This window comes from Plectropomus leopardus, chromosome 15 (genome assembly GCF_026936395.1).
Source record: "Plectropomus leopardus strain MGB_pleo_1.0 chromosome 15, ASM2693639v1, whole genome shotgun sequence".
NCBI classification, from domain to species: domain Eukaryota; kingdom Metazoa; phylum Chordata; class Actinopteri; order Perciformes; family Serranidae; genus Plectropomus; species Plectropomus leopardus.
Genome location: NC_142190.1, coordinates 2,537,769 through 2,565,650, shown reverse-complemented (window position 1 = coordinate 2,565,650; position 27,882 = coordinate 2,537,769). Strand labels below are relative to the sequence as shown.

The following is a 27,882-nucleotide window of genomic DNA, read 5'->3' as shown; positions in this document are numbered from 1 at the left end:
AATTAAACACGCTTAAATACATATAAAAATACAAGCAAAAACATATTTTTTTTAAGAATTGCAAAAATGTAGAAATAATTTTCTAAGATTTTTTAAAAAACCAAGTACTTTTTAATTATCAACATTTATTTAACTTATTCATTAGTTTATCCATATTTATTATTAATTAATTTGTAAAACAACAACAACAATAATAATAATAGGAATTTTAAAGGTACTTTTAAGGCATATTTCATAAAGAGGATAAAAAAATAATATAACAGTTAAAGAAAAAATAATCACAGAAAAAAATAAAACAATAATTCAATGTAAAATACTAATACTAATACTAATACTACTACTACTACTACTACTACTACTACTACTAATAATAATAATAATAATAATAATAATAATAATAATAAGACTATAGTGACATAAAATAATAGAGTTACAAAAATACACATTAACATGGAAATAAAATACCCCAGAGTAGAAAACACTAGATGGCGCCAGACGCTCAAACGTAAAGTCTGGGACCGGAAGCAGAAACATCAGTTCACCATGTTTGTAAAAATGTCCCGCAGCGCCTCCACTTCCCAAAATGTCCATTTACAAACAAATGTGCAATAGATTAAAATAAAATAAAATAATGCATAAGCTTTTGACCGCTTAAAAAACAAATGAACAAATTAGTTCAATGACTTTGGAAAATAATGACCTACTTGGCAAGAAATGTACCACAAACTGCATGAAACTGACAAGAAAATTACTTAAAAATAGTCAATAATAACAGATTATTAGGTTTGATTTATTTTAAAGACGAGGCCAAAAAATGTACTTTGTATGTACTTGTAAAAAAAACAAGAAAATAAAATTACTTTAAAATAAGCAACAAGAAAGTAAAAAAAACAAAACAAAACAAAAACAAACAAACAACTAAAGCAAAAAAAAACAAACAAACAAAAAAAAAAACAAATCAAGACAATGACAAGTGTTGAAAAAAATGTATTGTTTGTATCAAAATATTATCATTATAAATATAGTTTTCTGGATATTTTTTCATATATTTCTATATATTATGCTAATATTTTAATACAATTTTTAATACACTTTGAGGTCATTGTCTCTTTTTTTTGCTTATTTTAAAGTGATTTTATTTTCTTGTACTTTTTTATTTTCTTTTTTTAGTGAATTTTTGGGCCGGTTCCTCCCATGTCTAACCAGCTTGCTCACTAAGAGGTGGCTGGTGTTTTGTGTCCACAGGAGTTGCAAAAAGGCCCCGGTGACCTCTGGGTGTCAGACACTGACCATGAACCTCGGCGCCCCGGGTACAGATCCACCGAGGTCGGACCTTGGCTTCATGTCATTCCCCATCCCTCCCTCCCCTTATTTCCTGCTCATTTACACGCATAAAATAACTACAATAATATAGATATATTAAAAATAAAATAACACAATTAAAAATACTCAATCACACAGGGTTTCTTTATTAGAATAAAGAACTTGAAGGAGGAAAAATCTTTGTTTTTAGGAATTTATGGGAACTATATTCTGCATTGTAAGTGTGTTTGAGGACGGTGGCGTGCCAAAATCTTAAAGTGACAGCAGAGGAGCGAGGGTTTGGTTCAGAACGCTGTGACCTAATTTCTGCAGATTTTGGAGAGCAGGATCACGACGCAGAAACCAAAAATGGTAAGAAATACATGTTTTAAATACAAGAAAATTCCTTTATTTTAGCAAAATAAAAAAGACAAGAAAAAAGAGCGTAAATACAAACAAACAAGGAAATGACTTTAAAAGGGCCCAGAAAATAATAACAAATATGTAACATAATTTTTAATATATTATTATGATAATTATACATGTAGTGTGCTAGACTTTTTAATTTTATTTTAAAAAAAAAAAATTCTAAATCTGCTAATTTCTTGCATTTCCTAGAACATTTCTTGCCAAGTTGCTTGTTGCTTTTTCCCCTCATGTTTTTTAAAGAATTCAAAACAATTTGCTCAAACTGATGTCGATCCAGATCTTGAAGGGTTAATTAGCACAGTGTTTTTCTACATTTTAAGTCGCATTTGTAACAAAAGTAAAAAAAAAAAAAAAAAAAAAGTCACATAAAAACATGACGATGACACATGAAGCAGAGCAGCAGCTGCAGGTGTGTGTGCGGCCGCAGGGGGCGCAGCTGCACACAGGTGACCCTCTGCACTCAGCTGTCGCTCCGGAAATGAAAAAAAAAAAAGTTTGCGTCCACCTGTCACGCTCGTGCGTAAACAAGTGTCCATGCTCCGGGGCGAGCGCTTCATGCACGAGATGAATAAACCAAAATATAACGCAAATAAGAGAACGTGTGCGGTTATAATCGACATTATTGTTCATATAACCAGTAGTCTCTCTTAATTAATCATGCTTCAATGCAACACCTGGCGCGCACCTTAATGAGCACGCTCACGATGCTCGAGACATGTAGGGGGCTGCAGCTGACATGCTAAATGCTAACATGCACAGGTGGATCCTGCAGGTGAACAAGAACGAGGACTTTCTGCTGGTCTGAGGATCCGAAGAGTGCAGTGGGACTACTGGGACCAAAGAGACAAGTGGACTGGTTTTACTGGGACCACAGAGACACGTGGACTGGCTGTCTGGACCCTGAGGCAGACTGAGGAGGACTTTGCGGTGCAGGAGACACACCTTCATCCAGGTGAGTACAACAACAGACTCACAACACTCACCAGATGTTGAAAAGTGTCTTTTCTGCTGTCCAGCCATGATTATTCTTGCCAAAATAATTGCGATTCGCGATCCGATAATCATCGAAATATGCTTGAAACTCTTCAAATGAAACCAAAACTTTCTGGAATAACTTTTCTTTAAATTGAGATTAATATGGTTTTATATAATCTGCAGATTCAGACCTATATCGATTTACAGATGCAAACATTACAGTGCAACTGCAGTTCCAAAAATGCGTCAGGTTTCCATTTGTGTTTTGGTTATATTATTTTAAAAAGAACAAAAAAAGTACAAATATACTTATCCAAAAACAAACATTCATCTTTTTTTGTATTAAAATGTTCATGACATTCACGCATAAAGTGATTTGGGAAAAGAAGAGAAAAAAGAGAAAACAAGCAAACGGAACAAAACGAAATAAAGTGGTTTGGTTAAGAAAAAAAAATCTTTTTATTGTATCTCAGATTTTTACTTTAAAAAAAATGAATATAATTTTTAGTGAAAAACCAACTTAATTAAAAAGCCAAGGGCCAATTGCTCAAAATGCCTTGTATGAAACTTTACAACGTGCAAAGTAATTTTTAAAAAAATATTATAATCCCAGTCTGGGATATGTCAGTGATCAGCAGCTACATTGACTGTGACAGCCCACCTAGTGGAAATAGCATGTATTTCCTCCATATGCCTACATATATATATATATATATATATATATATATACATATATATATATATCATCATTTCCTTTTAAAATGTTTACATAAAAGATTAAAATGAATAAATATAATATTTATCATGGGTAAAAAATAAAATACTCTTAATATTTTAGAAAATGTAATTTGAAAATAAATAAATAGAAATAAAAGGATAACATAACAAATAATAGATAAAAATGTTAAAAAAAAAATAAAAATAATAGTATAGTGTCGAGTAAAACAAATTAAAATGTGTAAAAAGTCAATAAATAAACAGGTAAAATTCAATTAAAAGCCAAACTAAAAAGCTAGATCTTGATTTTTATTTTTTTAAAAAAAGATTATTAAAATGATTCTCATTGTAACTCACCGTACAAATGCGACTGTCCTCAGATGCGTTGCTTAGCAACGCTGCGTTGTGTGTGCCCCGTGAGGTGTGTAAAACTGTGCCGTCTTTACGTTTGCTTTAATATGTGGATATGATTTGTTTTTTTAATATTTGCTGCAGCAGCTGTGGTGCTCGTACTGTTTATGCAGCGCTTGTGATTTATTCTGTAAACGAGAAGTTTCCGGTTATTTATCTGATGCGGATGATGTCTTTTTATTGGTCATTTTTCGTTTTGGCAAAGAACAATTTGAGCATAAATTTGCAAGAAATTAATTTTTAGAAAATTATTTTTAAAAAGCTAGAGAAAAACTATTTATATTTGTCAAAATTATGTATTTAAAATTATACCACAAAATTATTTTAAAGTTTAAAGCACAACTGTTTTTCAACTATTTTAGTAGTTTCTTTGTTTATTTATTATGTTACTAATTTCAATTCATTCACATTTTTAATTAATTCTCGTTAATTTTTGGGTCATTTCCTTTTTCATTTCTTGTTGCCTTCAAGCTAATTTACTCATTTTTCAAAGGGTTGATTTAACAGTAATATATCATCACCAACTAACGTTGTTTATTTATTCATATAATTATAATAATAGCAAGGACACTTTACATAGTAGATTAATTTAAAAAATAACCTTTTACTTTAATAAAATACTAGGAGCTCACTCTTATTCCCCGTCCAGGTGTGTTTCTGATCCCTGATTGACAGGAAAATGATTATTTCTTTATTTTCCCACATAAATTCTTAATCCTCTCACAGACTAAAAGGCAAAGTGCTTTTTCTGTATTTTTACTTCTGATCCATGTCTGCCATTTTCTTTGACCTATGACCCCTGGGCTCCTCTCCAAAAAGTTTTCTGATTCATTCTTGAGGGCCACGCTTTCTCATTAAATCCAAAATATTTCACATCGACCGAGCGAACATACCGGAGCTGGAAAACTTTATTCCCAAGAGGAAATCAAATCAACTGATTTTTTTACATATTTGGCATAAAACAAGTTAAATTTAAGTGCATCTGAAACACAAACACGGCAGGTTTGTAATAAAGTGCCTCTCAGAGTGACGCGCTCGTCCAAACAAACCATAGCGCTGCCATCCGCCTGGAATTAATGGAAGGTTAATGGTGAGTTCAGTGTTAATTTCCTGTGCGAAGTCGCTCTGCAGCCGCTTTCCCACCAATTCATGTGGGATGTTTCAAAATAAAAGTACTTTTTAATCTATTTTTGGAGCCGTTCGTTCGGTTCCCACGTCAGCGATGTCGAGTTGGACATACCTATCCTCGGACGACGGATTCCTGTGGTGAAAATCAAAAATACATTTCAAAAAGCATCCAAGCTTATTGCCACAATCTGGCACATTGTTGTTTTTTTTTGCTTTAACCCTTTGAAACCTGGATCGTCGTCACTTTTCTTGTGGTACGCTCGGACACCTCTCACAAGCATTTAAACCTCTGAATCCCAAACAGACTGGTTTGATTTATGTTTTTGAAACACGGCAAAAAGGCGATGTAAAAGGTGACGAAAACGACTGAAATGGAAAAAGTTTGAAAGGGAGAGAAAATTATTAGAAAATTAAAAAACAAAACAAAACTGAAAGCAGTATTTCTTTTGCTTATGTATTTAAAATTATGTCACGGTTAAGTTTTTAATTTTTTTTGTGCTTCTTTAGGGGTCAGGTCATTTCCTTGTATGTTTTTTCTTTTTTTTGCAAATTTTTGGATAATATTTAGGTTTCTTGGCAATATTTTTGGTCATTTCTGGTAACATTACTCTTTGCCTTCTTTTGTTCTTGAAAGAATCAGGTAGATTTTCAAGTGAAATTCGACCACCGTGCACATTTTTAGGTGTCTTTAAATGTGATGAAGCTCTGATGACGCAGGCGGATGTTAAAGTGCTTCAGAGCCACAAAAAAACAGAAGGCATCAGCATACAGATTTAAGAACTGATCCGCATCTGTATCGTGAAAATTTAACCAAAAATATATGAATCATTTAAAAAAAAAAGTTTAAAAAGTTTGTAATCGGGCGTCTGGATCACCCACCGTGTGTGTTTCATTTTCCATCAGCCTCCCGTCCGCTGTGACACTGAACCCAAACTCCCAAAGCTCAGAGGAGCTGCAGGTTACAAAAGAAGTCATAACCTTGACTGAGACAAAGAGCTGGCACGCCGGCATCAGACCGCAACCAGGCAAGGAGGGCGGAGCCTCTGGCCAAAACCCTCTCTGTCCTCTCCGCTCTGTGCAACAGCAGTTACTGTGACTAGCAGACAGATTTGAATGTTTATTGTTGGCTGCTTTTGTTTCTGTAAATTGCACCAATAAAAATAAAAATAAAAATAAAACCCTAAAACATTTATTTAAAAAAATCAAAATGTTAAAATAAAAATTAAAGAATTAAATTAAAAATCAAAAGGTTAAAATAAAAATTAAAAAATAAAATAAATAAAAATTGAAAAAGGTGGCACGCCTGCATCAGACCGCAACAGTCTCTCTCTGCAGACTCTGCACAACTTCAGTTATTGTTACTTGCAGACAGATTTCAGTGTGTTTTTGTTTGCTTCTGTATATTGCACCAATTAAAATTAAAATTCTATTCAAATTAAATGAAATTAAAAATAAATAAATCAAAAAATTAAATAAGAAAAATTTAAAAAAATAAAATTGGAAATTCAAAAATTAAAGAATTTAAATAAAATTAAAATTAAATAAAAACATTAAAGTAAATTTAAAAAGCTTGCACGCCTGCATCAGACCGCAGCAGTCAAGGAGGGCCGAGCTTCTGGCCAAAATCCTCTCCGTCCCTTTACTCCGTGCAGCTTGGGTTATTGTGACTTGCAGACAGATTTTGATGTTTGTTGTTGGTAAAATCAGCTTCAGAAGTTTGAACTATTGATCAGAGAAGCTCTTCAGCTGTCAGCGTTGTGATTTTCAGAGGTTATTTTGGGCTCGGCTGACATCGTTTCATTCACCCCCTCTCGTGCTGTCATTCTTCAAGCGCTTGTTATTTTCATAGCTGACCTGCTATTTTTAGGAATCAGTTTGTTAGTCTGCGAAAAAAAAAGAAAAAAAAGCAGTCTGCAGTAAAACCAGATTTTAAAGGGGGTACCTCCATGCATTATTCATCAGTAAACAGCGGAGAGCAACATCTATAAAGGACGAGAAAGACAGAATAAAGGGGGACACGTTTCTCCAGAGAAGGAATATTTGCTGATCGCGCTGCGCCTGCAAGGAAAACACGAACACGTTCAGGAGGGGACAAACAGCATTTGTTTTTCAGGGCCGATACCGATGACAGTTATTAGATAATGAGACCAGTAACAGATATTTGAAACAAATATGCATTTCCAATAAAACTGAAAATATTTCTGTCAATATTTATCATTTGGACTATAAAAAACTCCAACTCAAAACTTTGTTTAAATGCCTTTAACAAATGTTTAATTATAACCGAAAAAAATGAAACGTTCAACATCAAATAGAGCAAGTTCCCAGCAACGTTTTTAGTTTTATTTTTTACAGTTCAGCAAAAATTTAAATGAAAAAATGAATGAATAAAAATAGCACCCTGAGGTTTTACAAAGTGCTGACACTTTCTTTGCACTTTTAAGTTAATTAATTTTATCATCGATCATTAAAATAAAATATGGATACAGATTTTTTTGCAAAATGCCAAATATTGATCCCAATAATCAGCTATAAATCTGTCGACCCCAAGATAAGAAGAGGTTTTCTTTATCTGCTGAAGTGCTTTGAATCTTTAGAGAACTGGCTCCTTCGGACGCGATGCAGCACGAGGCTGCATTTATGTGATATAACACGTATAAAATGTACAAATGTAACGTGCCTGTGGGCTGAACAGTCGTACATTTGCAGCCTTTTCTGATGAAGAAACGCGTCCTCTGAGGAACGTCTCAGACATCATCGCTCGTCTTATTTTAGGTGTTTCGGCTCTTTGAGTTGTCAGTTTATTTGAACCGCGTCTAATAATAGTGACGCGCAGTTATTAACAGACCGCTGCTAATTGACTGTTTCCAGTGCGCTGCGGATGTACTTGTGTGTTTCCTATCGAGCTCTCTGCTTCCTGTCTCTCTTCATTGTCAGAGCGAGTCCACTCCGCTTAAATAAACACTTTCTGCAGGATGCTACGTCCGATAAGCACTCTGCGTTATGAGGCTTCGCTGCTGAATTCTTCAGACCAACATCCAAACCAGCCTTTAAAGTGGCCGACTCCACGTTCACTGACAGGATATTCCTTAAATTAGTGATAATCAACTCACGGCCCGAGGGCCAAATCTGGCCCCCCAATCATTTTCTAATTCACAATAAAAATAAAGTCATTCACACTGGGAATTGTTTTTTGTGCTTTTAGTATCCATAAGGTGCCAGAGCGAATAAAACAGCACCAAAATATGCCCCCCCACACGCCTGACAGAGGTCCGAGCTAAGACCCTAATGTCTCAAAATCCTAGAAATGTCCTGAAATCCTAGAAATGTCCTGAAATCCTAGAAATGCTCTTAAATCCTGAAAACATCCTAAAATCATTAAATGTCCTGAAATCCCATATATTTCCTAAAATCCGAGAAATTTCCTAAAATCCTGTAACTTCCTGAAATCCTTGAAAACCTTTGAAATATACCAAAATCCTAGAAACGTCTTAAAATCCCTAAAATGTCCTTAAATCTGAGAAAGGGCCTAAAAACCCAGTGATGTCCTAAAATCCTTCAAATAATAATAAAAAATAGAAAAAAGAAAAGAAAAAGAAGGCAGTGACCTCGGAGAAATGCTTAAAAACATTATTATAATTCTGTAACCTGTGATAACTGTAAATAAAGTTTTTACCGAGCTTTTTTCCCAGAGACATTTTTCTCTCAAAATCATTTCTCTAAACTTACCAGTTTGATGAACATTTATTACCAAGTTGCTCATTTGCTTTTTTCCCATGTTTTTGAAAGAAATGCTTAAAATACTTGTGAAAGGCGTCTGAAACTGGCACAAGAAAAGTGATGTTCCTCCAGGTTTCAAAGGGTTAATAATCGCAGCCTGTCAGTTTAAAAACAAACAAACAAAAAAAAAAAACACTTGTAGTGGACGCACATTGATGTCTTGAATATGCCTCGAGTGGTTACATTGGACCAGTTTCAGACACTTTTGTTCCCGTCAGACTCAAAATCATGAAAATTAGGATCCAGGTTGGAAAAAATGAAAAGTTGCTCTTTAAGTTGTTTCATCATCTGCTGAAATTTAGCAGCTCACAGAGTCATTTTCTGCATAAGCACATCGCTGTGTGCATCAGAGGCATCTCTGAGGGCTTTTTATCGTCTATTTTTCATGAATTTAAAATAAAAAGACATGATGCAGCGTTTTGTTTCCTCGCTCCTGAGATTTGGGGCTAAAGGAAGAAGCCCAAATAAGGCTGTAGCTGCTGCGAGGGTCCCGGAGGCTCAGTCTGATAGCAGCAGTGGCAGATTGGCTGTGTGGGCGCACACATGACAGAGTAGGAAGTCATCTTTGGAGTCCCGCTGCGCCTCCCTCTGTGCCAAGGTTTCACACTGCCAGAGCTCCGGCTGCGTTCAGGAGCCCGCGGAGCCGCCGCCACCTCGGCACGGATCTGCTCTCCTTCACGCTTTAGCGACGGCGACTCTCCCGCAGTAACGCCGACTTTGAGCAGGTGACAGGCTTATTGTTTCAGCTGTAGAGAGGTTTACTGCTCAGAGGAGCAAAAACAGGTTTTCGTGTTGCCGAGAGGGTCGCCATCTGTCCGACCGAGCGTCAGATCTGCTGGTTACACTAGAACCCAAAAACCGACGGCCAGAATAATGATGGCTTTGTGTCTGCAAACACATTTCTATGTTATTATGTAGCAGATATGTCATAACTTTAGATTTTCTTGTTTTATAATCACTGTGATTAACAAAAGGTGAAACATTTGGTGATGGTCAGGAAAAATGTACATTTTGGTTTAAAATACACGGTTTTGTTGGCACAGTCGCCACCTCGAGTGCAATGATGTCTCTGTTGCTTTTTGTTGCAATATCCCGACAACACAGCAATGTCTCGGTAAAAAATAAAGGCACTTTTCTTCACACTCGTCCGGCAGAAAACGCAGCGATGTTTCCGTAAAAACTTTTTGTGGCCTTCTTCTAACAGGATTCATTTCGTGGAAAAATACCACTTTTCATTGCGTTCTTCTGGCAGAAGAAGCAGCAATGTCTCCATAAAATGCAACCACGTTTGTGGCAAAATCCTGGCAAATTAGTGATGTCTTTTTACTTTTTAGCTGGAAATACCGCAGTCTATTATTAAAAAACATCCGATTTCTGTTGCATTCGCTTGGCAGGAATCACAGCGTCGTCTCTCTGAGGAACAAACACTTTCAGCTGCACGATCCTGGCAGGAAACGCAGCAACGTCTGTAAAAAAACAGCTGCTTCTTGTGTCACTATCCCGGCTTGAAAAACAGCGGTTTCCCCACGTTTGGCGGCAACAAACAACCGCTTTTCATGGCTCTATCGATAGAAACTCTGTAAAAAAACAAGTACTTTTTGTGGCACAATACCGACAGGAAATGCAGCAGTGTCTCTCTAAAAAACAAGCGCCATTCTGGCTGTAAATGTGGTTTAGGAACATTGATTCGATCAATATGAAACGTTCGATTACGACAAATCAAATTTTCCTCTGAATGAGAAAGTCCTCGCCTCCCTGCAGATGACACGACAGCAGCACGTAACGGGTGCACGACAGCAGCTTCTGACGGCGTGACGCCGCGAGAGCCGCAGCTGCTCGCTCGCACAGAGCCGCTCGATCGATTTCAATTCCAGCTCGCAGTCGCCTCCCTGTCCAGAGAAGACGGACTGCAGGACGTCGTTGTTGAAGTCGACCCGAGCTGCGAGGTCGCTGAGGAGAGAAAAAACATGTTCTCGACATCTCAGCAGAATCGGAGGCAGCATCCTGTTTGTTCTCGATTTCGTTTCCACGGCTACCTGTAGAGGTGAGGGACGAAACCGGCTAAAGATTAACTGTTTCACTGCGACACGTTAACGGTGGAAGGAAACATAATAGCTGTCATGGGAGCGGGGCCGAGTGAGGTCAGCGACCTCTCTGCGGATTCGGATGCCTCATCGCTTTTAGTGACAGGAAGCAGGCGAAGGACTGTTTACTGCTCGCATTTTTGCACCGTGCGTGGTTGATTAATAACTCATCAGAGACAAAGCGCTGCAGATATTTGGATGTTTATTGATGATATTCTCCTTTTGAGGGAATCTAACTTAAAATGCAAGAAATAAACCAAACTTAGTAACACGCTAACCTGCCTCAAGAGACAGTTTAAAGTTCAAAAATTCATAACAAATTACAACCTGAAAATTATGAAGTCCATCTCTCTGTTTTTATCAAAATGTATGAAACTAATCTTCCACATTTATATTTAAATTCACACCAAAATGCAAAATGTCCAGCACGATCCTGATATTAGCTGGGAGATATTAGGAGATAGCATAAAAAAAAGAAACATGGGAAAAATGTCCAGAAAACTACATTTAATACTCTTTTAATTATATATTTAAAATTATCTTACATAACAAAAAGAAATTAGTAATTTTTTAGCACTTTCTTGAGGCTATTTTTGGTTTTTTTGTATGTGCTTTTAAGTTTAAAAAATATGTTTTACGGTATTTTTCTTTTTACCAGTTTCTTGCCAATTTTTGGGCCATTTCTTGTTAGGTGCATGTTTTTGAAATAAACTAAGCCAATGTCCTCAAAAAGGTTAAGTTTACAAATGATAAGCAGAAAATTATTTATTTTTTACTGATTATCTGAAGGCAAACTGCTGACAAAAAAAACGTTAACATTTTTTTTGTTGCAATTGTAAGTTCTTGAAATTAATAATAAAATATCTTATTCAATAATTTGTCATATCATCAAGAATACTGTTTCTGTAATGGAAAACCCGCTTAATTGTTATATTTATTTATTTAGGATGTTGTTGTTTGTGACCAAGTTGTATAACAGTTAGTTAGTTTCTGCATTTGTGGTTTGTTTCGAGGCAATCATTTTGAATTTTGGCGTTGGTGTAACGTGCACGCTGATGGGAGGTGGCTGATTTCTCTGCGTGTTTGTGCCAGAATGACAAAACTGGTGCACCAGGGAGAGAAAAGACGTTGGACAGGTTTCCTCGTGTCTTCTCTCACTGTTCTCATGTGGAAATACGAGCGCTGAATAATTCATGGCCGCTGGGAGGTGAATAATGAATACGTGCAAGTGATTAAAGGGATGCATGCTGATGAGATCGCGGAGGGCTTCCCCCGCTGCCTGATCTCTCACCTGCTCCACCAAACGCACAGCAGCTAAAACAGCACATTTCATTAACCTGCAACACGCCGCACGTCCACGTGCTCCACGCATCCGTTTGCCTCTGAAGCGCTCGTCAAACTGTGTAAATGGAGTGAAAAAGGGGGAATCCATGTTTAGAGATGGTGAATAATGCATCGCTGCAGCAGCATCACGCAGAGCTGTCTGCACGCTGGGGTTTCCTGTGCAGGGAGAGGTGGCGTTTACCTCCCTGTTTCTGTTTCTGTGTGTGTGTGTGTGTGTGTGTGTGTGTGTAAATAATTCTCTGTGAAGTTGTGCGTGTGTCTGCACTGACACATCATGCATGTGTGTGGTTGTTTTTGCAGCACACGGGTCATTGGTTCCAGTGTTAAAAGTAACTCCTCACATCCACCCACGCAACACCCACTGTTGCGCACAACCTTTTCTAAATATACACCTCACATGTATGTGGAGAAGCAACACGCCCGCGGGCAAGACAGGGACGCAGCACGCTGCACTTTTACTTATTAAAGCGGTGCAGGAGGGACGTGCAGGAGGGACGTGCAGGAGGGACGTGCATGTGGTCCACGGTTTCATTGAAGCTGAGCAGCAGGGATCAGAAACTGCTGTGTGACGTGCACTGACTTTATGATCCTGTACATGCAGCAGTGCGTGTGTGTGTGTGTGTGTGTGTGTGTGTGTGTGTGGTAAGGCACCGGGCAATGGAGTGAATTGAGCTGTGCTTATTTAAGGCAGCGTTGAGGGTTTCCCCTTTTTATGACACGGAGCAGCTGAGTGTTCATTGAGCAGAAGCTGCAGGAGTAACTCATACTGACACACATCATGAAAATATACATAAACTGTAGGTGTAAACGCTGTAATCTGCAATAAAAGTATTCCTGATAAATATAGTAAAAATCAAAATATTCAGATCCTTTACTTAAGAAAAAGTACTAATACCACCCTGTAAAAATACTCTATTACACGTACTAGTGCTGCATTAAAAATGTTACTTAAGTGAAACTGAGTAAGTATAAACAGGAAAACATACTTAAATTATTAAAAATAAAAGTACCTGATGCAGAAAAATCTTTAAAAACACACACACATCCAAAAAAGTCATTATCAGAAAAAAATATTAAAAAAACCTAAAAAATGAAATTTATTTAAAAAAAGGAAGAAGAAATATGTAAAAAAAAAGTCAAAATTATATATAGAGAGATAAAAGGATTAACAAATAGAAATAAAAACCCAGCCAAAATGTAACAATTAAAAAATAACACAAAAAATAAAACTTAAAATGAAATAAAAATAAAAAACACCCCAAACCTCAAAATTATTCAAAATAAAAACAGAAAAACACCCCAAAAGTAAGAATTATTAAAAAGTTGCTGCTCTGCTGCTGCCTCCATCAGCTGTTGTGTGACATAAAGATGAGACAATATTCAAATATAATGAACACTTTAACTGATATTAATTTATTTTTTAGGTGGCTAAAATATGTTTTGCTGCAGCCCCGTTCACAGCAGGACATCAAGTAGCTTTGGGGGGGCTGGGGTGTGACTTTTTTATTTCAACTAAATAACAAACACCACCTTTTCAAGTTATTTATCCCTCACATAAACCAAAATTAAAAACACAAGTCCCTCTTCCGTGCCTACGTTTTTTAAAATGCATGACCCGTTTTGCAGCACCCCTTCCACCCTCATACGTAACGAACAGTCCCTATCTCTAACCACTGAGGGGAGGCCGTTGCAGTAACGAGCACGTGCAGAACACCGAGTCCGTTAAAGTCTGACTGTTACATGACTGAGGGAATCGACTTCCAGTCGCATTATCGAGGTTTGTTAGTGCAATATCGAGAAATCTGATTTGGTCCGATTTCAGTCAAACTAACATGTTTACATGTTTTTTTTAAAGTCCAGTTTTGGTCAGACTAACAATAATTCAACTTTTTCTAACATCGTGTGAACGTACTGAATCTGGCCTGAACCAGAACTGAGGCGAGGATTGCTGTTTTTTATCTGTGAAGGTTCGACATTAAGTGACTCCTCACACATTACACACGGTCATGTGACCCATTGTTCATATGAACATGTTGATAAGTGCGTCTTTAAACCCGTGCGTGTCTGAGCTCTTTTCTAGTGTTTGTGTGTCGTCTGCTCTGATTGGTTCAGAGGTCCGAGCCTGTGGCGATCGGGTCATTGTCCTCCAGCGTGGACCAGCGTCACGGGGTCTTCAGCTGAACAAATACATCCATGTTCCCTCTCTCCTCGTCTTAAAACGCTCTCAGGTCAAATTCCTCAACGCGACCCGAGGAACAAAATAAAACCGTCGATAAATGATGTCACTGGAAAATTTTAAACAGACACGTGCGATACAATAGGAGGGAAAATTCGTCATGAGCGTATTGTCATTTTTGTCATGGTCGAGTCATTTGTCACATATTTTTCGCGCTCGTGACATGATTTGTTATCAGAGGAGTGGCAGTTTCTGATCAGTGTTTGGCTCCCACACACAATCGAACACGCAGCTTCCTCTTCCTGCCTGCGAGGAGGTTGAATAAGAGGCGGGCGCTGCAGGAGAGCGCTCACAAAGAGACACACACGGAGGATGTCTGGGGGACCATTTCTCATGAAACCACACACACACACACACACACACACACACACACACACACACACACAAACACACATTCCTTTGTTTAGAAAAAGTGCATGCCGCAGACTCTCAGCAGCTCACGTGACGGACCGAAGAGTCTTACGACACATCTGTCGGCACGTTTAGAGGCTGAGGATGACCACCTGACCGTAAACTTTATCAGAATATATTTAAACTCCGTGTTTATGGGAAGATAAATTCTCTTAAAGAAAATATCTGTCAGAAATGTGCCGGTATTTGGGTTTATACAATGGCTTCACATGCCTGATATGTCACACAGTCATTATCAAATAACTGATATTAACCCTTTTAAACCTGGATCTACATCAGTTTTCTTGTGCAGCATTCAGGTACCTTTCATAAGCATTTAAACCTTTAAAAACGGAGCAAATTGCTTTGATTCCTTTCAAAAATATGGGAAAGATGCAGTCTGCATCTTAGCAAGAAATTACAAGAAAAGTTTGCACAAAAAAAGTTAAAATGAGGGGAAAAAGGCTAAAAAAACAAAGAAAACAAAAACAAAAAAAATTAAAATTAAAAATGCAAAGAAAAAGAGGTAAAATAGATCATCAGGAAAAAAAGCTAAATTTAGCAAGAAAAATGTAAAAGTTACAAGAAAAATGTTCTGGAAAAAAAGAAATAGAAAAATACTAAAAATTTGTTAAAAATACATTTTTAAAAAATCGGGAAAATGTAAAGAGAAGTACATATATACTCGTTATAGTATAAATTTTCCAGGATTTCAGGATATTTTCAGGATTTTAGAATCTTTGTCTGACTTTAGGACTTTTCTAGTATTTTATGATCTTGTTGGGATTTTAGGGTGTTTCTCAGATATTAGGATGTTTCTAGGACTTGAGGACATTTTTTAGGCTTTCCAGACATCTTTAGGATTTTAGAACATTTGTCGTATTTAAGGATTTTTGTCAGATTTAAGGAGGTTTCTCAGATTTTATGGTATTTCTAGGATTTTAGGATTTTTCGAGGATTTTATGACATTTCTAGGACTGTTGGGGGTCCACTTTTTTTGATAAACAAGCTCTATTTTGATGCAGTTTGATGTACTCTTGCACTGTATGTATACTTAAAGTACAAAAAACCCCACTATGAGTCCCTTTTTTTTTTTTTTGAAATTGTGAATTGGAAAATATTTTGGGGCCGTCCGGCACCCTATCAGGGACCAGATTTGGTCCGCGTAAATTGAGTATCAGTGACAAAGGACAAAAACATTTCCAGAACATAAAACCCTATTAAAACTTTCCTCAACGGTATTTGTTTCCAAAACGTCAAACAATTTCTTTAAATTTCAGTCATAGTTTCTCCTGAACCTCCACGGAGGTCAGCTTCCTGTATGGCAGCCCAGCATTTATTGTTCCTGGCATCAACGTAACAAGCTATTTCCCAACTCTTTTGTTGTGCTTTCGATAAGAGTCTTAATCAGTGTTTATGATCGTATCAACACAGAGGGGTAGCTCGTCAGAAGTCGGTGCCAGCTCGCTGCAGGGACACCGGTCGGCCGGAGCATGCAGCAGACCGAAGGTCTCTGCAGAGCGCTAAAAATCGTGACGAGTGACATGACACAGAATAACTCAGGGACTACCTGTCTGGCCTGACTCAGCAGCCTCGTTCCCCCTCCCTGCTGCATCCTGGAGCAATAAGAATAGTTGTGTGCCATGACGTGACACAGTCTGGTTCCCTATTGTCCCAAGGTGGACAAGGTGTCTCTACCATTTCCCCTTAGGGACCGTCTGAAGCTGTGCAACACAAAATGTACATTTTCCGGTGCTCACATGAGGTCTGTTTACGAATATAAAGCTGGTAGCCATGGATTTGCTCTCGGTCGTCTGTAAAACTCTGGGAAAGCAACGAGGAGAATTTCTCATTATATGCTCCGATTTAGTGACGTGACGCCGGCGGCGGAGGAATGTTTGTCGACGCAGGTTTCCAACTCGTTGACACACCCTGACAGATACTAAAAGAGACGTTAAAGTGATGTCTTTGCCTCTGTGCCCAGTCAGCACCTTCAAAAAAAAAAAAGTCCATTAAAAATTTGGGGTAAAGTTTGCCTAAGGTTATACAACACTACAGGAAGATATACGGCCAAAAAAAGTCAATCACTGCAGGGAAATAAAGGCACTGCTCAACACACAGATCAAACACACAGATCATGGTGAAATAAGAATATTTTAAAAAGAGAGAGCAAGGATTTATTTGACATCTACCAAAACTGGTTAATTAACTATTGACTTTTACCTTTTAATGATGTGTGATGCAGTCAGTCCGTATTACAGATAAAGGATTTTCAATGAAAATTCTCAACTTGTTAGGCAAGGCACGTTCATTTATATAACGCATTTCAGCAACAGCACCAGCTCAAAGAGCCTCACATACAGAAGCAAAACAAACACATTATTAAAAAGACATTTAAATACAATTTAAAACAGTCATTAAAGAAGTGTTTCACTGCTGTAAAACTAGGCTGTCTCTGCTGTAGAAAGTAGCAAATACTTTTAAAACTGATGATAGATGACCTGAGAAAACACAGAAAAGAGACTGTTACATATGCTTTGCTTTAGAGGTAGAAAACCTACAACTACCAGAATGCACTGCGCTGCACCTCACCAATAATGCTCCTGCAGGTGGGCGACATAATGCAAATTCTTAAGAAAACAATATGGCAGCTGCTGTTCAAAAACAATCTTACATTACAGCTAAACTTAACACTAAAATGCTTCTGAAAATATTTTTGAAAAGAAATAAGCAACACAGTAGCAGAATCTTGATTTATGTTTGGTCAGCGTTGATTATTTTTACAGTTTGATTTCCGTATTTTCAGCCTCAATTATTCTCAATACAGGAAACAGTATGGCGCCTGCTTCCTGTTCAGACTCTTGTATTACAACCAAACAGTGCACTAAAATATGTTCCTGACAACATTTTAATGTTACGATATAGTGCTTGTTAAAAAACCCAGAGTTTTATTGCTGTCTATACTCTTTTTACAGAGGGGTTTGTTCATATATCATTCATAGCCTAAATTATGGAACATTTTATTCCTAAAAACAAGGCAAAAATTGATATTTATTGGGTGTTGACAGAATTTTCTCATTTATGGAAAGATAAAGACAAAAACTACAATATAAAAAATAATTGTATTAATGTCAATAATCAGCTGAGGAAGATTAATGTTGATATTTATGGGTTAAAATCTTTACCCTGTTCACCTGTAGTCTCTTGGTTTTGTTTTGTTTTTTGTTTTGTTTTTTAATCTAAAAATTATGAATTATTTTTTCTCATGCTCTGAGCTAAAAATCTCAACTTCAGCAACACTTACAAACACCAAATTTTAAACCATTATTCCTACCTATATTCTGGAGATTTTAACAGAGAGGTTTTTAATTATATAATTCATAGACAGATTTTTAGATTTTATTCTTTATACAAAGGTGAAAATGGATATTTACTGGCTGCTACCAGTATTTTTCAGATTAATAAAATGATGAAAATAAAACATTTAGTGTAAAATATAATTGTCTCAATAATCAGTAATAAACTGGGAAATATTAGTAGTGATATACTTATTAGTTTTTTACTCTAGTCACCTGTAGTATTTTACTTTTTGTCTAAACATGTATGAAATAATTTTTTTCTTAAACTCTGAGCCAAAAATCTTCAGTGGCACCTATATACACCAGATTTTTAAGTTTTATTCCTGTCTATACTGTGAAGGTTTTTACTGAAGCGTTTGTTCATACGTCATTCATAGCCAGATTTATAGAACATTTTATTCCTATAAAACAAGGCGAAAATTGATATTTATTGGCTGACGATGGCATTTTTTGATTTATTGAGTGATGAGAAGAAAACTTGTAAAACAATTTCTTTTTCAATCAAATAATCTATGTCCATTAAAAGTTTATTCATGGTCGGTTTTGAGTTCGAAGACAGAAAACAGACGACCTGAGAGGCCTTGACGCTTCATTATGTCGCGAGCAATATGCAGGTCATACAGGCGTGTTATATTACCAGTAAACAGAAACAATGTAAATGTAGTCAAGTTGGTCATAGATAATATACAATCACAACAAAATGTGCGTCGAAAAGTCCTTGACACAGATTGAGTCAAAACATTTGAACGCTGTGCAGGACAGAAGGTGTTCGGCAGATGTGACCTTCAGCGCTCCAGCCTGATAAAAACCAGTCGACAATGGTTTTATCTGGCGAGACGACGTGCTGGTCACCACTTATCTTCACCTCCAAGACATGAGAGGAAATGTATGTATGTTAACAAGAAACTAGGTCACTCTATGTATAGAGCTGGACTCATTTTTGGAGCGCAGACTCCGGCCTCGATCACACCGGTATTTCTTAAAATGCATCTTTTAATTTTTCAAAGCGTTTTGGCTCTTCGTCCACTTGCGGACTGTGTGACAGGTCAGTTAGGTTTTATTTGATTTTTCTAATTCTTTGAAATCCAGAGCTACACATTTCTTGTGTTGCTATTTAAACCAATAAAACTTTTTTTTCCCCAAAAAAACTGAGAAAAAAGATCATGAGCAACTTGGTAACATTTTACAAATGTAAAGAAATTAGTACACTGAGAAATAAAAAAGTAAAGCTAAACTATATTTTAATATATTTATAATTTATTTATATTTATAATTACATATTTAAAATTAGGCTACAGAATAATTATTTTATTAAATCTATTTTTAAATCTATCAATTTTTATTTTTATTCATATTTATTAATACATTTTTAGGTGATTTTTTTGTACTTTTCACACAAATTTTTCTCTTCTTTCACTACTAATTGCCTTCTTTCCGTATTTTTGACAGGAATCAAGCCAGTGTGCTCAGTTTCAACGGGTTAAAATGTTTCAGAAAAGAAAATATTTACATTTTTTTATCTTGAAATTAGAGCACTGTTTTCAGTTCCTGTTTTTGATCTTTTACATGTCTTTCATTTTCTTTTGTTAATTTCAGGTATTTTCTCGTAACTTTCTACTCCTCTTTTATGTGCTAATTTTGGGGTCATTTAATGATAAGTTGCCTTATTTCCATGTTTTTTAATGAAATCCAGCCAATTTGCTCATGTTTTCAAGGTTTAATGTGACTGAAAATGATAGAGCAGGTATTAATTGTGATTTTACATTTTCGTTTGGAAGGTCGTTTTTTATAACGGGATTTGTATTTATTTTTTTAAACAAAGGAAGGAAAAAAAAACATGTACGTTTGGACTAGGCCTCAGTCTCTCACCTCGCTCTGTTTGAGACCACGTGGACTTACGTAAGGATGTGTAATGCGGTCAGGCCGGCACGGCGTTTAAGGTTGCAGGTTCGGGGAAGGTTAGGATTGAAAACGCGGTGACGGCGGTGGGAAGAGGACAGCGATCATGAGAAAGCGGCGGCCTTGTGCCCAGAACACCCACGATAAACAAAGCAGGGTGAAACATCTGGAGCCGCCTGCAACATCAGCAGGTTTCAGGCTGCGAGTGCAAGAGTCCTGTGAAATATTGAAGCAAATTTAACCCTTAAAAATGACATACCCTGATTTTAATTACAGCCCAGTGCCTGTCAGGTGTCAGTTTCTTGTGTGCGGTGACCTAATTGGGAAGCGTGGAATCAGCAGATGATGTATTGTTTTCCTTATCTCCAGTTCTCTAACTCGTCCATTTCCCCCCAACTGAAAACAAACAAGATTGCGGGTGTCTATCGCACATCCTCCCGCTGGGCTGGGTGCGCTGTGATGTCACCGTCCCTTAACCCCGCGCCCCCAGAGAGACTCATCACCTACGTGTCATCCTGTGTCGGTGGGGGTCGCGGCCCCAGGGGCCCCCCCCAGCACAATGTGTCTGGGACCTGCGGGGTCGGGGGTCGGGTGTCGGGAGTTCAGGTCTGCGCCGTACGTCTGCAACAAAACAAACACGATGAGAATCAGATGATGTTTGGGTGAGCGTGGAAATTACAAGTGTCAGCTTGGTGTCAGCCTCCGCAGATTGACAGACGTGTTATCAGCAGCGGCGGCGTGTGTGCAGCTCGAGTTTAGTCAGAGGCCATCGCTTATGATGGATGATGAAGATTTTCCAAGCCAGTGCATGAGATCGGTGTGACTTTTAAAGTGTTAAACACGGTGTCAAAAGTTGATTCTCCTCAAGCAACTTTATTTTTCCACTTTATCCATCCTTCAGTAGCAGCTTGAGTTTTGATGGCTTATTAAAACGTCATCAGGTCATTTAGAAAAGGTCATTTCTCACTCGAGTGGAGACACTTATTCATGTATTTTTCTTTATTTAACCAGAGAAACCTCTTGAGATTCAAACTCTCTTTTTGTGTCCTGGCCGGGACAGGCAGTCACAGAAGTTACAGACAACATGGAACAAAAATACAAAATCTGAATATACAACCTCAAAACAAACAATATAAAACACAAAAATAACACAAAATAAAGTTAGCAAAAGAAAGGACTAAAAAGTCTGTTAATATACGCTGCAAATAAACAAAAAACAAACAAACAAGACAATTAAAAGACCGACAGAAAACATTTTAACGAACAGATACACCATGAAACTTTACCAGTTGATTACTGGCATTAAAACAGTTATTTTTTTTATTACAAGTTTTATTTTCATCACCACATAAATCAGAAAATACTGTCAGCAGCCATGTATAAACACGTTTGACACGTTTTTAGGAACAAAATGAATCAATGAATGGATGAAAACCCGTTATAAAAAGCTTCAGAATATAGATAAAACTGAAAAATTTGGTGTATGTACGTACCACTGAAGTAGGGATCAGTCTGAGAAATATTTAATTTCATACTTAAAAATAAGAAGATAATTCAGGTGGATAGGGTAAAATATTTGAATATATAATATAATATATAAATTATATTTATTATATTTACGGTATATTAGGAATTATCTTAATTATATTTTAAATAAAATAAATATAAATTTATGTATAATAATACATTTATAATAAATATGATAATAAATAATAAATGATAATAAATATATAATGAAATTTTAAAATAGTTTACAGAATTTTTTCAGGCACTTTTTTTGTTTTTGTTTTGTATTTTACTTTTTTTTATTATTATTATTTGCATGCTAATAGGTGTATTTCCTTTACTTTTTTTTGCCAATTTTGGGGTCACTTTCTCCTAAGTTGCCTTTTACCTTCTTTTCATGGAAAAAAAATAAAATCAAGCCAATTTGCTCAGGTTTCAGAGGGTTAATGTGCCACATTTGCAGTTATAATGTTTTCACTACATCACTAATAAAAGATTCCTTTACTGATCCAAGTCGTCATATCTGAGCTTTGAATGTTTAATGTTTATTAAAGACATTTTCGTGAGGACGTCGTGTCAGTTGAAGGGGTCTTTCTGTAAAATTAATGAAAGACTAATTTAATAAGGTGAAGCCACTTATGCTGAAGCGTGGGGATTTTTCACAGCCTGACGCCTTATATGATGACCTTAACTCGACTCAAAAGTCTGCAGCCGCGCTCGCAGCTCAGCGAGGCTGCGCTCCGCCTCAGTGGTGCTCGAGGGGCTCGTGAGCGCCCGCCACAAATGTCAAATGGCGCTCGAGGAAAAGTCAGGGGCTCAATAAAGTCATCAGGAGGACCAGAAACGTTCAACCAGTTCTTCAGTTGTTACGTTTTTAAAGGGACGTCCAAATTAAGGGTTTTTTTTTTTGCTCCTGATCCAATTCATTAGTTATTGAATATCTGCCAATACAGGGTCAAATTTGGCACAAACATACATTCGGACTTGAGGATGAGCTGATTAAATTTTGGTGGCCATAGGTCAAAGGTCACTGTGTCCTTGCATTCTTCTTGTTTCTTTTAAAAACACAATATGTCAAAAACACCTGGAGGGAATAACTTTAAATTTGGCACAAACATTCAATTTGACTCAGTGGTGAGCTGATTAGAATTGGATGTTTAAAGGTCAAAGGTCACTGTGACCTTGCATCCATGTAATTTTTGTGAATGCAGTATCTGACAATGGCCTTGAGGGAGTTTCCTCAAATCTGGCACAAACGTCTGGCTCAAGAACTTATTAGATTTTAGTGGTCGAAGGTCAGAGTTCAAGGTCACTGTGACATCGTCTCTTTCATTCTTGTGAACACAATATCTCAAGATCACCTTGAGGGAAATTCTCCAAATTTGGCACAAACGTTCGAGTAGATTCGAGGAAGAACTGATCTGATTTTGGTGGATGCAAGGTCACAGTGTTCTTGCATCCATGTCATTTTTGTGAATGCAACATCTGAAGATGGCCTTGAGGGAGTTTCCTCAAATTTGGCACAAATGTCAGTTTGGACCCAAGAATGAACTGATTCAATTTTGGTGTTTGAAGGTCAAAGTTCAAGATCACTCTGACATTGTGCCGCTCGTTCTTCTGATTGCAAAATCTCAAGAACACCTTGAGGGAATTTCTTCAAATTTGGCACAAATGTTTGAGTAGATTCAAGGATGAACTGATTAGATTTTGGTGGATGCAAGGTCCCAGTGACCTGCGTGTTGTTCAGACTGTGATAACTGACTTAAACTCTTTTTTTCTGGGCGTAATTTTCACGCCCTCCTTGCAATGTCACCCTTGGCAGTCGTCTATGGCGAGCGCTGCTCATCATCAGTATCAGATGTCGAGGGATGTGACAAAGCGTCGGTATTTGACAACGTAAGAGTGAGATCAGGCTGTTAATAAAGTCATTAGTCACAGCTGCTAAATTCCTCATTAGAGCGTGATGCAGACGTGCTTTATTCCATGTTTCATAAGCCGATGTCAGAGAAGAGCTCTCGGTCATATTTCATCACCCACTAACTCTCTGCGGAGGTGTGCTTCTCAGTGAAGTGTGATCATGTGATTGGATTGTAAAAGAGCTGCTGGCTGTTTTAATCAGGCTCATGAGGAAATGAAGTGGCGCTGCGGGGCGGGTTGGCGCCCCCCCCCGCTGTGGGAATGGATCTCGACAGGGATGGCGGGTAAACACAAATGTTCCTCGTCTCACGGGCAATTAGGCTCATCTAATTAAGAACTCCATCTACAGTGAAAATGAAATTTAATGAGCTCGAGATGCCTCAGGTCTGCCTACGTGACCGGTTTTACATCACTGTCAGCACAGTGACTTCTTCAGAGACGGTGATGCAAAAAACAGTTGCACAATTCACTTCTCTGTTTACTGACACAGAGAATGTTTGCTCACCATACAGCTGATGATATCATCACCTGGGTCAAAGGTCACGGCCAGGGTGGGTCACGCACTAATATTGTCCCCCCACAGTGGCGCCCCCGTTTTTATAAACAAACAACATCTCCTTTTTTTCAGCTTGTGACAAAATCTCATCCTATTCAGGAGAATAATTCACGGCAGGATGTGCGAATGATAAATATTAATAATCACGGGGCCCGATGTTTTGAGAGCTGCAGATTCAGGACCAGAGAAACCCAAACACGCTTCGACAAATGCCAACATGACTGTGGGAAAATATTAGATATGACAGATTCAGGAAAAATAACGACTCTTGTGTGGGTGACCACAAAAAGGTTTTAGTTGCACACAACTAAATCTGACCACTTAATTATCTCTTTTATTGTTAAAATGACAATCAAAAGCATTAACAGCTTTATCTTTATTTAGTATATGAGCCTCATTTTGTGAGATGGATCAGATGGTGGATGGCGAGACACCTTCACTGTTTGAGACCAAAAATTTAAAAAACTGTTGTTATCAAAGTTGCATTTCTAGCAGCTTTTTGGGCAACATGTTTTCGTTGTCGTTGCTGTTTTTTCAGCCTGTTCTCAATCTGAACTCGTTAAAAAGCGACGCTCTGTCAGTGCTTTTAGCGTAACGCTATAGTATTTTGGACGATATGCTATAGTACAGAGGAAGGTCCAGATACTAAAATTTCCTTCCAGCAAAGGTCTGAATCTCATAATGTCGATTGAATAAAATCAACAACGTACAATTCCATATCATTCAACAATAATTATTGTCAATTTTCAACAATTTTACAGACACATTATGGCACTTGTATGGAAAACAAATAGCTGCCTTTACATAAATAAAGTTAGTCCCTGCACAGTTAACTTAAGGCCTCCATTACAAGTAAAAGAAAACAGACCATATTTCTTTTGATGAAAATATATGCCTATTTTAGAAAAAGTGCAAACAGAGCTTTGAACAATCTGTTTTTTTCACATTGTTTCAACCTCCGTTCCTTTCCTAGCAGTTACTTGGCCACGGGTCCCGATAGGGTGAAGTTTTGGTCTGAATTTGGACCATGGCCCGCCAGTTGGTGATGCCTGGCTTGCAGGTATATGTGATAAATCAGTGTTATGGGCGCTTTTAATACCTCTGTGCATATTGGTCGCACGCAATGACAGGTGTTTTTTTGGAACAGGCTGCTGCACATTTTCGCACACTGGAGTGGGATGTCGGGCATGTCTGCGCTGGAGCGGGCTGTTGCACATTTCCGCGCTGGAGCCAGCTGTCGGACATGTCTGCGCGCTGGAGGGGGCTGTTGGATATGTCTCTGTGCTGGAGCCAGCTGTTGGACATGTCTGTGCTGGAGCAGGCTGTTGGTCATGTCTGTGTGCTGGAGTGGGCCGTTGGACATGTCCGTGTTGGAGTGGGTTGTTGGACTGCAATGCAATTTTGGGCATGTCTGCACTGAGCGAGATGTTGGACATGTCCGTGCTGGAGGGGGCTGTTGGTCATGTCTGTGTGCTGGAGTGGGCCGTTGGACATGTCCGTGTTGGAGTGGGTTGTTGGACTGCAATGCAATTTTGGGCATGTCTGCACTGAGCGAGATGTTGGACATGTCCGTGCTGGAGTGGGCTGTTGGACATTTCCACGCTGGAGCAGGCTAACGGACTTGTCTGCGCGCTGGAGTGGGTTGTCAGACATGTCTGCGCGCTGGAGTGGGTTGTCAGACATGTCTGCGCGCTGGAGCGGGCTGTTGGACATTTCCACGCTGGAGCGGGCTAACGGACATGTCCACGCGCAGGAGGGGGTTGTTGGATATGTCCACGCTAAAGCAGGCTCTAGCACATTTCAGCGCTGGAGCTAGCTGTTGGACATATCTGTGAGTTGGAGGGGGCTGTTGGACATGTCTGTGCTGGAGCGGGCTGTCGGACATGTCCACGCTAAAGCAGGCTGTAGCACGTCTGTGCTGGAGCGGGCTGTCGGACATGTAGTATCATAACGAAAATTTCATGTTATTATCATAATTTTAAGTAAGCTTATGTTTAAGCCATTATTTCCCTGTTCATGATCGTTTTATTTAATCCTGAATTGTGCAGTAATTTGAAAAGTCTGTTTAAATGTGAGAGCTGTTAAATTTACCTGAAGTTTGTTCAAGGTGGAGCTTTTAATTTTTATATAATGCTGGAAAGTTTAATAAATAATAATTAATTACCGCTGCTGTAACCATCTTCAAGATGATACCACAATTATCATCATAGATCATCAGACCGATTATTGATTGAATTAAGCACATTGTGCTGATAATAGGCCAACCTCCCCTGACTGCAGGACGCTTACCGTATTAACCGGAGAAGTGGCGCCCGTCAAAAAAAGAAAAAAAAAAACAAACCTCTTATTTTAAAGTTCTCATTCTTAAATTATATTACAACTTGGCCACGGGTCCGGATCAGACGACGTTTTAGTCTGGCCCCAGGCCTCTGCCAGTTGGTGATGCTTGCTATAGTATAATTTTTTCATGCTATTTTGGATGATACGCTGTAGTATGACTTTGCTTTTGATCACATAAAATATAACTTTCTTAAACTGGAAATTTCAGCGTCTACGCTTTGCCTCTTGTTCTGCTGAATGAGATTCTGTGATTTGATTGAAAACTCCAGAACAGTCGCATAATTTATATCTGAAATCTGTTATGATTTCTTTTTATTTCATCATATCACATATAGTCCTGTAGCTGCCTGAAAAGGTGAATGAAAGTTTTTTATGAATTTTGCATGTCAGCTTGCGTCTGTTTGTCCTGGTCTGGCCCCATGTGCGTACCTTTCTCTGTGCATTCAGCCGTGATTGTACGTACAGGATGCTGTAGAGAAGGAGCTCCACTTATGGATGGATGGAGCCTTCAGAAGTGTTCATCGTCTGAATAAGTCATGGAAAATACATATAAATATCCTCTCTGAGGTTTTTTTTCTGGTGTGAACTGTGTGGTATTAAAGATAGAAACTGCAAAGTAATCCTGGTTCGACACAAACTCGCAGAGCTGCTCTTTGTTTTGCAAAATCTCTGCGTTCTCACTCGCGGTTTTAAAGTCCTCCTGCAGGAGCGTCTCCTCCTCCTTCTCCTCCTCCGGTGCAGATGTTTATCACACACTCGCTGTTTTACACCAGTAAGATCTGCTCGAGGCTTCCACGTCTTATTGGGTTTGTGTGAGCCGAGAAATCCCCCGATCAACGGCCACGCAGCCGTCTGATGCTGACAGAAGTTGTCATGTGCGCAGCGTCAGTCAGGGCAGAATGAGGACACTCACTCGCAGCTGATCACACAGGCAAACAAACAAATGTGGCCGGAGGGGCGTGGAGACGCAGAGAGGAGCTGCAGCCGGCGGGGCGCCCGCACACTCTTTTGAAAAAGTTCTTTGCTCCTCGTTCCAAAACAGCACAAAGTCAGCAGAAGCCAGGGAAAGAGACGCCCCCTGTCCCCGTCAGGCCCGCAGGAAAAAAGGCTGAATGAACTTAAAGTGGACATCTGAGAGGCTCGCAGTGTCCCAAACTGCACAGCAGAGGAATCAGCTGCCAAGAGCCGGCTGGATGGACAGACAGGAGGACAGAGTGTGAGGGACAGACACGTGATGGAGTCGTTTGATTTTACAATAACAGCATCGTGTTAACAACACGACACACGATTTCAGACTCACGCAAACCAACACAATCGTCAGAGTGAATGTTGGCGTTGTACGTGTCCGCAAACCACAGATCCGTGACATTTGTACCTCATATTTTAGCAGATACATTGAAACTTGATGTTTCTGTGGATTCTGCTTTCCGCTGCTTGGAGAAGATCATGTTTTGATTTGAAATATCTACTTTTCATGGTGCAGTTTTTGCAGAAAACGCAGTGATGACT

General features: G+C 38.3%; 1 long non-coding RNA gene across 2 annotated transcripts; it reads left to right on the top strand.

Annotated features, from left to right (window-relative positions):
• Window positions 1–1,900: 1,900 nt before the first annotated feature.
• On the top strand, window positions 1,901–26,754 carry LOC148187192 (uncharacterized). Of its 2 annotated transcripts, none has more exons than XR_015778892.1 (3): window positions 1,901–2,683; window positions 25,010–25,093; window positions 25,181–26,754. It is a non-coding gene; the product is annotated as an uncharacterized LOC148187192 (long non-coding RNA). The 2 variants fall into 2 exon arrangements; XR_015778891.1 differs by having other exon boundaries at window positions 25,007–25,093.
• The last annotated feature ends 1,128 nt before the right edge of the window (window positions 26,755–27,882 follow it).